This window comes from Rhinopithecus bieti, unplaced genomic scaffold, assembly GCF_001698545.2.
Source record: "Rhinopithecus bieti isolate Rb0 unplaced genomic scaffold, ASM169854v2 scaffold_14839, whole genome shotgun sequence".
NCBI lineage: Eukaryota > Metazoa > Chordata > Mammalia > Primates > Cercopithecidae > Rhinopithecus > Rhinopithecus bieti.
The window spans coordinates 2,554,910-2,567,839 of NW_016808133.1; positions in this window are offsets into that span (position 1 = coordinate 2,554,910).

Consider the following 12,930-nt stretch of genomic DNA (forward strand, 5'->3'; position numbering starts at 1 on the left):
AAAAAAAAAAAAAAAAAAAAAAAATTTCTCCCTGAACACCACCAACTGAAATTTTCTTTTATGGGTTGATTTTAACATTTTAATCAGCTTTACTGGGGTATAATTGACATACGACAAAATTCACAGATTTTAAGTGTACAGTGAGTTTTGACAAATGTACATGGTCATGCAACAACTTCAACCTCGTCCCAATATGGAACTTTTCTGTCACCCCCAAGAGTTCTTTTATGCCTTTTTGCAGCCCTTTCTGGGCTGATTTTGAGAAGTTTTGATAGAGGATTATTGGCTTTCACATGGGAAGATGTAACCTACTCCAGGACACTGGGGTGGGGGTTTCCCCACTGCACAGACCACTCACCATCCAGTCCACCTCTAGACCTCTCAGCAGCCTGTCCTTCTTGCCCTTTCAAGCATCTTCATCTGTGTTCCACCAGCTTCTTATTTGGGACCAGACAGTAGCCAATACCATTTCCATCCATCAGCTTGGTGAAATGTGTCCTTTAATGGAAGACTAATGAGGCCTAATAGAAAAAGCTTCCTGGATTTATTGATGTTCCTTGTGACTTTACAGGAGAGAGAGAGATTTAGGTCAGAGTCATTAGACTTTCTCTTCCTTTCCCTGAAATTGTGTGGACTAGCAGCTAGGCCAGCAGGCATGCAATCAAACACTGTAGTGTCCCACCATGTCACCTTCCTGGATTAGATGACTGTGGCCGCTGAAACAAAGTACCACAGACTGAGTGGCTTCGACAACAGAAATCTATTGTCTGACAGTTCTGGAGGCCAGAAGTCTGAGGTCAAGGTGTCCCTCCTAGAGCTGAGGGAAAATCTGTTCCAGGTCTCTCTCCTGGCTTCTGGTGCCTTACTGGCCATTTTTGGTGTTCCCAGCAAGCATCACTCCTATCTCTGCCTTCATTTATTATTACTATTATTATTATTATTTCTTTTTTTGAAATGGAGTCTTGCTCTGTTACCCAAGCTGGAGTGCAGTGGCGTGATCTCAGCTCACTGCAACCTCTGCCTCCTGGGTTCAAGTGATTCTCCCTCCTCAGCCTCCTGAGTAGCTGGGATTACAGGTGCACACCAACATGCCAGGCTAATTTTTGTATTTTTAGTAGAGGTGGGGTTTCACCATGTTGGCCAGGCTGGTCTTGAACTCTTGACCTTAGGTGATCCACCCCTGGCGGCCTCCCAGAGTGCTGGGATTACAGGCATGAGCTGCCGTGGTCCCACATTTGGAGAAATCCTGCTGTGGGTTGAGGAATGGTTTTGTTCCTAAAGGACACAGGCACTGCCGCTTGTGGAAAATGGAACAGAAAACAGCAGAGATTGAATAGAGCATTAAATGCTGTGAGTGAGAAAATCCTTGTGTCTGAGCAGTGAGGATATGTTGCTTGGAAATATTTCTCAGTCAGAAATATCTATGGGTTAGAAACATACTATGGGTTAAATGAGAGCTGGTAGAAAGGGTGGTTGTCAACTCCCCCTGCTCTTTCCTGAGTCTCACTCTCCCTCCTGTATTCTCCCTCCTTTCTTTTCTTTCTTTCTTTCTTTTTTTTTGAGATGGAGTCCTGCTCTGTTGCCCAGGCTGGAATGCAGTGGTGCAATCTCGGCTCACTGCAACCTCTGTCTCCCGGGTTCAAGCAATTCTCCTACCTCAGCCTCCCAAGTAGCTGGGATTACGGGCACCCACCACCACGCTCAGCTAATTTTTGCATTTTTAGTAGAGACAGGGTTTCACCACTTTGGCCAGGCTGGTCTCAAACTCCTGATTTCAGGTGATCCTCCCATCTCAGCCTCCCGAAGTGCTGGGATTACAGGCATGAGCCACCGCACCCGGCCCTCTCCCTCCTTTCTTAGGGAGGATCTCGACTCAGAACTTTTCCTCGATCCTCTCTGTTGAGATGGTTGATTTCCTCCTGAAAGCATTACCTGTTCAGTTTCTTTTAAAATTTACTCCCCTGCCCTCATTCTGCAGGAATTGTTGGGTATTGGCTGGGCAAGGAGTTTGGAGCCCTCTGAGCTGATAATGTAAAATCTTTGAGGGTAGAGACTTGAGCTTTCTTTTTCTTTTTCTTTCTTTTTTTCTCCTGTAGCATCTGCCCCAGTGTCAGGCACATTTTAGGTGCCCAACGAACATCTGTGGAATGAATGAATGGGTGCTAGCACCACCTGTAAGCACACAGTAAGGATGACCATGGAGAGAATATGCCGAGCCTTTTAATTAGCCCAGATGAGTGCAGTCTGTGTTAAGGCAAAACGCCAGAATCCCAAGGAACAGACTCACCACGCAGGAGTGACTCAGGCACTGCTGATACTGAGGCATGAGGGAAAACCCTGTGGGTTTTCCTTCCAGGTCCCTTCTTGGTTTGCCCAAAAGAATTTCACATTTTGTTTCAGTTAAGGAGAGGCCTTTCCTTACAGCTGACTTTAAGGAAGCTGGAAATCGTGCTTGTGGGGGAAGTGGCTTTGGAACTTGGGGCTTCTTTGGGACCTGGTAGGCAATGGGGTTTGGGGGCAAGTTTGTGGGACATGTGTCTGAACAGGAAGGAAGGGAGGAGTAGTGGGGCCGGCCAGGAAGCAGCAGACGAATGCAGATTTATCCCTGTGCAGTTTTGCTTAGAGTTAGACGTTACCTCCCAGAGATAGATCGACCCCAGCCCTGCAGAGATTGGCTATCCTGCTCTTCAATTTATTTTTAGATGTATGATCTCACTTGAATCTCAAATCCAATAGGAGTTCCTGATCCCTCAATTTAGCTCCACCTGGCATTCCAGAGCAATTCAAGGATCTGGCAGGGCTAACTAGCAATCCACTGCTACATATAGGGGAACAATGAGTTTTAAAGCTGCTCGGAAATCTGTGATTCGAATATCGGGAAATCCTTGACTCTCTATCAAATGTGAAGTTGCTGATTTAAGAAATAAAGTTAAGAAACAATATTCATTAACAGAATGGAATTTAATGAAACCACTGGTGTTTTGGGGTTATTTTCTGGTCACGTAGTGCCCCCTGGTGGGTTCACTGACATACTCTTCCAGAATGCTGGTTTCCCAGGCTGTGCTTTGTAACAAGGCCGGCACCAGCAGGGTGATTCCAAGAATTTGCAGTTTAGGCCCAGTCCAACAATGCTCTAAAGATTGTCTGCTAATGGAAAATATGAGTTATGAAAATGCTATGGGTTGTACTGTATCCCCCACCAAAAGACATGTTAAAGTCCCAAGCCCCAGTATTTGTGAATGCAAACTTATTTGGGAAAAGGGTCTTTGCAGATGTAATTATGAAGTTAAGGTGAGGTCGTTAGGCCAAGCCCTTAATCCGATATGACTGGTGTTCTTGTAAGAGGAGGAGAGGCTGGGTGCAGTGGCTCCCACCTGTAATCCCTGCGATTTGGGAGGCTGAGGCAGGAGGATCACTTGAGCCCAGGACTTTTAGACTACCCTGGGCAACATATTGAGACCTCATCTCTACTAAAAATTTAAAAATTAGCCAGGCATGGTGGCATGCAGCTGTCTCAGCTACTTGGAAGGCTAGGTGGGAGGATGGCTTGAGTCCAGGAGTCCGAGGCTGCAGTGAGCTATAATCATATCAATGCACTCCAGCCTGGGCAACAAGGGAGACCCTGACTAAAAAAAAAAAAAAAAAACAAAAAAAAAGGAAGAGGGAGACAGGGAGACACGCAAGGAGAGAACACCATGTGACAATGGAGACAGACACCGGAGTGATGCACCTGCAGACTGAGGATGCACAAGGATTGACAGCGCCCCCTGGAAGCCAGGAGGAGGGCGTGGAATAGAGTCTCTCTCAACCCCTCGGAAGGTTCTAACCCTGCTGATGCCTTGATCTTGGACTTCAGCTTCCAGCACTGTGAGATGAGATATGTTTGTTGTTTAAACCTCCCAGTTGGTGCTGCTTTGTGATGGCAGCCCAAGCAGACGAATACAGAAATAACCTGGGATTTGATTCGGAAGAACTGCTTTGAATCCCATCTACCACTTAGTACCTGAATGACCTTGGGAAAAGAAGTTCAATTTTTCTGAGCCTCAGTTTTATAAACTGTAAAATGGAGAAATACAAAAGTAACTGTTCTCCTGCCTCAGGATCCCTATGAGGATGAAGTGTGACGATGTGTATAAAAACATTTTGTTTATTGTACAGCACTGTATACTGCCATCTTATTACATAAAGAAAGGAAGGTGGGAGGTAGTAGAGTGGAATGATTAAGAGCTAGGCTCTGGCCGGGCACAGTGGCTCACGCCTGTAATCCCAGCACTTTGGGAGGCTGAGGTGGGTGGATCACTTGAGGTCAGGAGTTTGACCTGGCCAACATGGTGAAACCCCGTCTCTACCAGAAAAAGAAAGAAAGAAAGAAAGGAAGGAAGGAAGGAAGGAAGGAAGGAAGGAAGGAAGGAAGGAAGGAAGGAAGGAAGGAAAGAATTAGCCAAGTGTGATGGTAGGTGCCTATAATCCTAGCTCCTAGCTTCTCAGGTGGCTGAAGCAGAAGAATCAGTTGAACCCGGGAGGCAGAGGTTGCAGTGAGACGAGATGGCGCCACTGCACTCCAGCCTGGGCAACAGAGTGAGACTCCATCTCAAAAAAAAAAAAAAGCTAGACTGTGAAGTCAGTTTGCCAGGGTCTATAAGTGGAAATGTTACAAAGAAGTTTCTTATGAAAACGTGACTCTCAAATGAGTCAAAGGCAGTGATGCCCAGGAATGGAGTTGTGGTAACTTAAAGGAATGTATCAGTCATCTATTGCTCTATAATGAACCCCAAAACTTAGTGGCTTCAAATGATGAGCTTATTCTTTCACACAGTCTCCATGGATCAGGAATGGAGAGCAACTTAATTGGGTGCTTCTCGCTTGGCGTCTCTTGTGAGACTGAAGTCACCTGGGGTTTAGACTGGGGCTGGAAGACCCACTTCCCAGATGGCTCACCCACTGTGGCTGGCCGTCTCCACAGGTCTGGTGAGTATTTTTACAATATGGCATCTCCTCATTCTTTCCACCTCCCCTTCCTGCCCACCCCACCATGCCCAACGTGTTTTTTCTCTTGTTAGTGATTCTCAACCTGTATAGGGTCACAGGCTCACTGTGATCTAATGAAAACTAGGGACTCTTCCTGAGTAAAGTACACATATGCACTTACACAGAATATTCTAGATAGAATTTCAAGGGGCTCCAAGATTAAGTACCACTGGGTCCACAGAGAGCTCTGTCAAATGTGAATCGAATTGTGTAATTCCCTGTTTAAATCCTTCTGTGAACCCCACTGCCCATAGGATAAAAAACCTCTTTAGCACACTACGATCTGACTCCAACTTACTTTTAATAACAATAACCTTATCATCACATGGAATGTCTCCTACATGGCAGACACTTTTCACACTCTCTTTCTAATTCTTAGAAGAACTCTGCAAGGAGTGGATTTTATGATTCCATTTTAGAGATAAGGAGAAGCTCAGAGCTGAAATCTGGCTGATTCAGCACCTGCCTCACCTCCACCCCAACACACCCCCAAGTGAATGGTTGAGTTTAGGGGAGCCTGGATTCTTCTGACTCTGAAGCTGGTGTCCCTCCAGGCCTGGCCACCCCACTCTCTGCCTCTTCTCGTCTACTGCCAGGCACACTCCTGCTCTGGCGCTTCAGAACCACTCATCATTTCCAGACATGCAGTGGGCTTTGTGCGGGAAGCTTTTTCTACCTTAAAGTTCGTTTCTCCCCATCTTGTCCTCCTTCTCCAACCTTCTGTAATCACTGTGCTCTGTGATCCTATTCCTTCCTCAAGACTCAGGGTGTCATGTCTTCCATGAGCTTTTCATGAACTCCTTAGTCACAGCGGGCAGCCCCACTGCGACTTTCCAGTGCTCCTTTACGTATTCCATGGCGACCACCAGCCTGTGTCATAATTTCTCATGTACTCACCTATATACTTACTACCCCTAGACCGTTTCTTGAAGGTGAGTATCAGTCTAACCTTCTTTTAACTCTAGCTCTTCACAGGATGGGTGTTCACTGTATATTTTTTGAGTGAATGAATGAATGAATGGCATTTTCTGTAAGAATGCCCCCTAGCATGTAAATTATCCAGCTTTTGAATAAAGGTAGCTAGGATCTAGGGTGTCTTGAGGCTTCAGTCTTTCTAGGACATCTCTCATGAGCCTAGGGGTGGCAGTGTGATGCCACACCTGAAAATACTCTGCCATTTTCAAAGCTTTAACATTTTGGCACCCAAGGGGAGAAGCCACAAAGTTTATCTGTGTCTAGCTTTTGTAGTTATGTGTCTCATTTTAACAGGCAGGGAAATTGACACTCTGAGGATGAAAGTATTTCTACCCAAGGTCCTGTCATTTAATGTTGTGCTGAATAGGAACCAGGAGCTGGATGTCCTGAGCTGTGTGTTGAGATCTTCTCCCTGCAGACAACGCTGAAGACTTGTAAAGGTTCTACATCTTTGAAATCTTTTTTTTCTTTTAAGATGGAATCTCGCTCTGTTGCCCAGGCTGGAGTGCAGTGGCACTATCTTGGCTCACTGCAACTTCCACCTCCTGGATTCAAGTCATTCTCCTGCCTCAGCTTCCCGAGTAGCTGGGATTACACGCTGGCTAATTTTTGTATTTTTAGTAGACACGGGGTTTCACCATGTTGGCTAGGCTGGTCTTGAACTCCTGACCTCAGGTGATCCACCCGTCTCGGCCTCCCAAAGTGCTGGGATTACAGGTGTGAGCCACCGCGCCTGGCCTATCTTTGAAATCTTAAAGGGCAAAGCTGACTTCAAACAGACTTCAAGCAGTTGTTTTTGTATGGCTCCATTTTAATAAGAAAAAATATAAATGTGTAGATGGATACATTGACAAAATGGTAAAAGAATATGCATCAAGTAATAATTGTTATCTCTGGGATTAGATTAAATTAAACTAATTAATTAATTAATTTTGAGATGGAATCTTATTCTATCGCCCAAGCTAGAGTGCAGTGGCGCATTCTTGGTTCACTGCATCTCCACCTCTGGGGTTCAAGAGATTCTCGTGCCTCAGCCTTCCAAGTAGATGGGATGACAGGCATGCACCACCATGCCTGGTTAATTTTTGTATTTTTAGTAGAGATGGGGTTTCACTGTGTTGGCCAGGCTGGTCTTGAACTCCTGACCCCAACTGCGTGCCTCGGCCTCCCAAAGTGCTGGGATTATAGGCGTAAGCCACGGCACCCAGCCTCTGGAATTTTAAATTATTTTTATTTACTTTTAAATGTATGTTTTAAAATTTTCTATAAGGTATATAAATTACATATTTGATTTTAAAGTCTTCTAGTTGATAAAAGAAAAATGCCCTGTGCATTAGATAAGCTATCACTGTAATTTAATTTTCTGACTTTTCTTTCTGAACACAGATAAAATCATGCATATTTTGCACTTAACACAGGAAGTGGTACCTCGAAGGCAGCATCATCAAGATTATATTTATAAGCGTTCAGTTCAGTCAAGTAGTTGTCTCAGGTGCTTGTTTAGATCTCACATCTTCAAGGAATGTCAGGAAGCCTAGAGGCTGAAGAAAGATGCAGAGTATTTTCTAAATGTCCGGCAGTGAGGAAAATCCCTCAGTATTTTCCTTGTGATTAACTTGTTGATGGATTTTCTTTTAAAGAAGTCAGGTAAAAGACTATCCTAAGGGAGCGGGAACAAAGGCGGGACTATTCTAACTCACTCACCTCTGTGTTGACGGTGCCCTTTGGCGTCAGTTTCAAAGTAATTCATTCACATCTGCTCAGCAAGTACTCATTGCATGCTCATTAATTCCAGGTGCTGTTATGGTTCCTGGGGATGCAGCAGTAAAGAAAGCAGAGTTCCTGACCTCATGGAACAATACTTGCGTGTGGGAGGAGACAGATGTGGCAAATAAGTAAATATCTAGCACACTAGCACATCAGGGGTGATAAGTACAGTGAAAAAACAAATAGTGAGGAGGTCGGGCCTGCTGGGAGGGCAAGAGGGCAGGGGAAGCCATAGTTCTGCTTTCAGTAGGGTGCCTGCAGGATTCTTCCATAAGGAGACATTTGTACCACGACCAAAGGGGAGGGGAGGGAGCAAAGGCTGTGGTATCTGGGAAAAGAGCCCTCCAGAAGACAAAGACCCTGAGATGGGAGCATACGGGTGGGGCCTGCAGGGACAGCAGTCGGGGCAGGGAGATCAATGGCATGGGGAGTGAACCAGGCTGTGTAGGGCAGAGTATGGGGTCTTGTAGGCCACTGAAAGCATTTTTCTATTTTTAAATTCTGAGTGAGACTTGATACGATTAAGGGACAGGGCACAAGACAATTACTCACAAGAGGCACTAGGATGCTAAAGACTCATGGAGACTAGGCCATAAGGGACAAAGCCCAGGCATGGGGAGCCATTAGGGGCTATTGCCCATCCTGAAAGATGATAGAGGCTTGGGGGCGGGGATGGGGAGGGAAGTGACAGGAAATGGCTAGATTCTGGATATAATTGAAGGCAGAATCCACTGGATTTGCTGGGAGATGAAAAGTGGAGTTTTTCCTGAGCAATGGAGTAGATAATGGCTCTATTATCAGAGCAGGTTTCGGCAGATGCGTTTCAGTTATCTACTGCTGAGTGACAAACCATCCTGTACTTAGTGGCATGAAACATCAGCAATCATTTGATTTACTCACCAATTGCAGCCTGGGCAGGGCTCAGTGGGGACGGCTGCAGGTGGGATTCGTTAGGGCAGCTCGAAGGCTGGCTGTAGCCATCTGAAGCTTGTTACTCACACATCTGGCTGTGGATGCTGGCTGTCAGCTGGGCCCTCAGCTGCGATGTCAGCCAGAACTCCTGCACCTCTTCATGTTGGGGTTCACTCCCTCACGGCATGGCAGTTGGGCTTCAAAAGTGGTCTACCAAGAAAACAAGATACGAAGCATGTGACATTTTCATGCCTTGGCCTCAGAAGTCCCATAGTCTCATTTCTGCTGTCCTTTATTGCTTCAAGGAGTCGTGAAGATTGGTCCGAGTTCAAAGGGAGGAGACACGGACTCTGGCCCTGGATGGGAGGGTGTCGATGTCACATTGTAGAAGAACATGTGTGATAGGAGGTATTGTGCCCATCTTTGGTCAATATCGTCTGCCACATAAAGGATGCAGAAACCAAGAGTTTTAGAGCATGAGCTGCTTGTTAATTATCACACAGGGATGTTGAGTAGACAGATGGATGTATGAGTCAAGAGAGGTCAAGGTTGGGGAAAGAAATGTTGGAGGCTTTATTATACAGTTGGTATTTAAAGCCACCTGGAATGAGGAGAGACGTGGTGGTGGGAGGAGGAGGAGAGGAAGGAGGATCAGGAGAAGAGAGAGTTTATTAAGCATTGCATAATTTTTTTTTTTTTGAGATGGAGTCTCACGCTGTCACCCAGGCTGCAGTGCAATGGCGCCATCTCGGCTCACTGCAACATCCGCCTCCCAGGTTCGAGCAATTCTCTTGCCTCAGCCTTCCCAGTAGCTGGGATTACAAGCACATGCTGCCATGCACAGCTAATGTTTTGTTTTTTAGTAGAGATGAGGTTTCACCGTGTTGCCCCGTCTGGTCTCGAACTCCTGAGCTCAGGCAATCCACCTGCCTCGGCCTCCCAAAGTGCTAGGATTACAGGCGTGAGCCACTGTGCCCAGCCACATTGCATAATTTTTATTGAGTAGCTCTATACTTAGCATTGTGGGAGGTACTTTGCACAGCTTAGAGCGAGAAGAAGGCCTCCCTGCCCCAGTCCATAGTGAAGCAGGCCTCACTCTGCACCGGCATAGAACTCAGCTCAGTTTCCGACCCTGTATTTTTCTCTTGCTCCCCGTGCCCCTGGTGCTGGAGCGCTTAATTAGATCTGACAAGGTCTCTTTTGTCCTTGTGCTTTGGCGTATCTTCAGGCTTTCCCTGGATAATGACAGCCAAAAGTATTCGGAGTTTTAGGAAACCTAAAACCTAAAACCTTCAAAAGGGCAATGTCGAGAAATAAATAAATGAATTATTCCATTGTTAAGTAACTCCTGTCTGAGTAAGAGAAAACTGAGTAAGAGTAACTGAGTGGTTAAAGTATATGTGAGATATTAAAAGAGAGAGAGAAAGAAAAAAAATAAAAACCAGAAAGCCATTTTTTGATCCTTAAGAGATCAGATGAAGTTTCTATGTGAAGCATTGAGAGATCTTTATTTTATGATAAGGCTAAATGCCAGATTGTCAAAAAAAAAAAGGGTCAAATATAAACTTCTTTGCATAATACATAAATCCATTCATAATCGGACCCTTTCCTTTCCAATCTCCGCTACTAGAAACCTCCAGTATATTCTGGTTACCCTGCTCCAAAAACTCTCTAAACATGCCATGCCTGTGTAACTTCCCCATGATTTATTCCCCCTCTTCATTCCTGGCCAGCTCCTACTCATCCTTCAAAGCGCAGCTTAAATGTCATCTCCTCTACAAAGCAGGTGGTTGTAGTCACCTCTATCAGTGTCCCCATCTTTTGTATATACTTCCTATGATTCTGATCACATTCTGCTTATTATCTTATCACATTCTGTCATGTATATATATGCTTATCTCCTCAAGCAGACAGTCAGTTTTTCCAGGGCAGTAAACCTGGGTGTGTTTTTGTCTTTGCAGCCCCAGTCCCAGCAGTGCTGAGCAACAGAAGAGATAAACACCACAGTTTTTAGGAAGTTCAGTTGCATAAGAGATGACAGTAGAGACCCCTGCATGTCTATTGCAGACAATTACTTACAGGGCTCACAAAAAATATTCTCTGGTTTTGCACAGTGGGATGCACTGTCCTGCAAAGGCTGAAGATTTTGGGGAGGCAACAGACACACCAAACAGGCTTCCTTTCCTATATCTCTCAGTTGCTGACACTATTAAGAAATGAAGACTGGGCATGGTGGCTCATGCCTGTAATCCCAACACTTGGGGAGGCCGAGGTGGAGGTTATTGCTTATGACCAGGAGTTTGAGACCAGCTGGGCAGCATAGTGAGACCCCATCTCTACCATACACACACACAAAAATTAGCTGGGCGTGGTGGCATGCCCCTGTAGTCCCAGCTATTCAGGAGGCTGAGGTGGGAGGATCACTTGAGCCTGGGATGTTGAGGCTGCAGTGAATCATGATTGCACCACCACATTCTAGCCTGGGAGACAGAGCAAGACCTTGTCTTAGGAAGGAAGGGAGGAAGGAAGGAAGAAGGAAGGAAGGAAGGAAAGAAAGGGAAGGCTAATTTGGCTCTATGTCAATTAGGTCAAGTTGGTTGCTAATGTTATTGAAATCTTCTATATCCTTTCTGATTTTCTGTGTACTTATTCTATCAATTAAAAAGAGAGAGATGTTGGAATCTCCCAATATAATTTTGAATTGGTCTATTTTCTCTTTCTACTAGTTTTTCCTTCCTGTGTTTTAATGTTCTGTCCCACCCTTCCTCTCCTAAAAAAATAGAAAAATTAGCCAGGTGTGATGGTACATGCCTGACTAATTTTTTTTTTTTTTGAGTAGGGACGTGCCTGGCTAATTTTTGTACCTTTTTTAGTAGTCTCAGTTATTCAGGAGGCTGAGGCATGAGTATCACTTGAACTCAGGAGGCAGAGGTTGCAGTGAGCTGAAATCGTGCCATTGTACTCCAGCCTGGGTAACAGAGCAAGACTCTGTCTCAAAACCAAAGAAAATTAGTAACAGAAAATAAATTGATACTAGCCAGGCTTATCTAGAGTTTGGAGAAATAGCATTGCTGACGGAAAATTAGCATAAGCTTTCTGAAGACTAATTTGGCTCTATGTACCAGAAACTTAAAGTGCATATCCCTCTAATCCAGTTATTCTATGTCTAGACATTTATGCTAAGAAAATAGCCATGGATGTGGATAAAGATTTCAGTACCAGATTGTTCAAGACAAAGCAAGTGCCTGGGTGTGGTGGCTCGTGCCTCTAATCCCAGCACTTTGGGAGGCTGAGGTGGGTGGATTGTTTGAGCCCAGGAGTTTGAGAGCAGCCTGGGCAACATGCTGAAACCCCGTCTCTACTAAAATAATAATAATACAAAAATTAGTTGAGTGTGGCACTGTGTGCCTGTAGTCCCTGCTACTCAGGAGGCTGAGGGCGGAGGATCACTTGAACCCCAGAAGCAGAGGTTGCAGTGAGCCAAAATCACACCACTGTACTCCAGCCTGGGTGATAGAATGAGACCTTCTCTCAAGAAAAAAAAAAAAAAAAAGACAAATCTATTGCTAGTAGAAAAATAAAAAATTTTTTGAAATATGTTAAATGTTCAATAATAGTAGATTAAAAGTTTTGATATGTTCAAATAGAATACTATGTCATGATTAAAAATATCTTTATGGAAAAAATATTAGCATGGAAAAACATTCACCACAAAATGTTCATGTGAAAGAAGTAGATTACGAAACAATACACACACTATATCCCAATAATGTGTGTGTGTTTGTGTGTGTGTACGTGTGTGTGTGTGTGTGTGTGTAGAAGGCTAAAAAGTATATATTTATGTTTTAGTCTGTGCTGCTGTAACAAAATATCACAGACTGGGTAATTTATCAACAATAGAAATGTATTTGTCACAGTTGTGGAGACCAGGAAGCCCAAGATCAAGACACCAGCATGTTTGATGTCTGCTGAGAGGCTGCTCTCTGCTTCTGTGATGGCACCTTGTTGCTGAAGGAGAAGACAAACGCTGAGTCTTCACTTGGTGGAAGAGAAGAAGGGGCTGAACTGGCTCCCTCAAGTCCTTTTATGAGTCACTAATCCAATCATGCGAGCAGAGTCCTCACTGTCTCACTGTCTAATCACCTACTAAAGACCTCACCTCTTTCTTAATACTGTTACATTGGGGATTATCTTTCAACCTGAATTTTGATTTTGCTTGTTTGTTCGTTTGTGACAGAGTCTCGTTCT